We start from the raw sequence: 2,063 nt of genomic DNA, 5'->3' as shown, positions 1-2,063 counted from the left end.
TACATATTACACTAATCAGACTTCAGATACATACAAAGAATTAATGTGTCTTGCTTGTAAACCGACGATACAGTATGTAATTTTATATAATAATGATGTATATGCAAATATCATGCTGTATGATAAAAAGTTAAGACAACGTCACAACCGTCACAAAGCGGTCACCGTCATATAAAAAGTATTCAATACACAGAATTAGAGCATCACATTTATATATGAGCCTTTATGCGTTGCTGTCTAATGTATCACGAAAAAATAAGTTGATATTGCTTATCTCAACATTTTACAGAAATTTTGTCTTGAAAAACTCTTATGGAAACTTCATGTCGTGGAATGGTCACAACCGTCACAAAAAAAGAAAATTATGTTTTAGAGGTTTTGAAGTACAGTCTGATCCGTTTGGGTATGGATAATATTAATTTATTATTATAAAGCTATTATGATAGTAGGAAAAATTCCTTGCTGGTTATATTATGTTTAAAAGATGGGAGTTTCCATATATGATAATCAACAATGCATAATCTGAAAGGACAAATGAAAATCGTACATGATTAAAATGGTTACCACAAATCAACAGCGGGCACAATGTATTCTTTGGTATGCTAAATTTGAGAGTGTTAAAAGAGTTCAAAGGGAATTTCGACGTGAGTATGGTGTGCGTAATGTACCTAAATATGATTCTATAATGTTGTAATATCGAACATTTGTAGAAACAGATTGTGTTAAAAAAAATATGCAGGTCGCTGCTGAAACCCAGTACGAGAAGCAATAGCTACTTCTCGTACTGGGTTTCCTCCTGACTTCTTTGTGCGGAGTTTTGTTAAAGTCATTGTCTATTCACAGAAACCCAGGAACATTGATGATCTGAGAGTAAAAATTACTCAAGCTTTTCAACAAATCACCCCTCTTATGTTACAACGAACATGGGCTGAATTGCATCACCGTTATGAGTTGTGCAGGGTGCTCAATGGGGGTCATGTTGAGCTCTGAGGAGTCTCCCATCTTTCAGTGTTGTATGCACAAAGTTTCAACAAATAAAGTTCAGTAGTAAATGTTATTGCGGTGTTTTTATTTTATAACAAATGAAGTTCAGTAGTAAATGTTTTACGGTGTTTTTATTTTATCCATACCCAAACGGATCGCCCTGTACTTCTGTAGGCCTAAGTAATGTAGAAATATTTTAGAACAAATTTGAACATGTAATTACATTATTAAAACATTTTCTTTCATGGACTGTAGTACAAGTGTCGTCCACCATTGTGGCTGAGGGGTTAGCGAGTCTAACTCCGAACCCAGCGGTCCTGGCTTCGATTCCCGGTCAGGACGAGTTGCCTGGGTGAGGTTTTTTCGGGGTCTTTCCTTCACTCCTACGTATGAATATCAGGTAACTTTATCAGGCGATTGGAACCCCACTCATCTTCGTCACTTCCTTTCCTCCTCCATCATTCTTTCCTCATCATCCCGTTTCTGGTTTTTCAGATCACTCTGCAGGCGGCCTCCCGGAGCTACTGGCTCTCTCGACCGGCCTCCGTGGAATGTAGCTAAGCGACGTTGGATGGCTTCTGCAACGAGTACCCGAGGCGGACCTACTCGGGGGGGGGGGTTCGCCTCGGACCGACGGGGGGCTTTGGAAGAAGTTGCCGAAGCAGAAATGGTATATGTATTTCTATTGGCTGTTGGGACCGGTCGTTAGGGAGTCATGTGTTTGGGTTAGTGCGCGTAGGGGATCTGTGGCACGCAACTCATTCCATATCGAGGGTTAGCGCGATAGATCTCAACAGGTCGCAGTGCTGGGCCATCCGTGCCCCCCTCACTTAAATTCCATTCCATAGTATAAGTGTCACAACCGTCACAATTGAATGACACTAGGCTTAACTATCTGTTAGGGCTACCTATCAGAGCCCAGTTGAAGGACTAAAATGAAATTAGTAACAACATAATATTGATAATGAAAGAGTATGTGCATAAATTACACTGCGTGTCTTCAGCTTTCTGTGAAAATGAATCCTCCCAATTCTTGTTGGTCAAGAACGGATTCCACGTTTCATGCAGAAACAAGCATG

The sequence above is a fragment of the Periplaneta americana genome, chromosome 12 (genome assembly GCF_040183065.1).
Source record: "Periplaneta americana isolate PAMFEO1 chromosome 12, P.americana_PAMFEO1_priV1, whole genome shotgun sequence".
In the NCBI taxonomy this organism is placed as follows: Eukaryota; Metazoa; Arthropoda; class Insecta; order Blattodea; family Blattidae; genus Periplaneta; species Periplaneta americana.
This window is presented reverse-complemented; position numbering follows the sequence as displayed.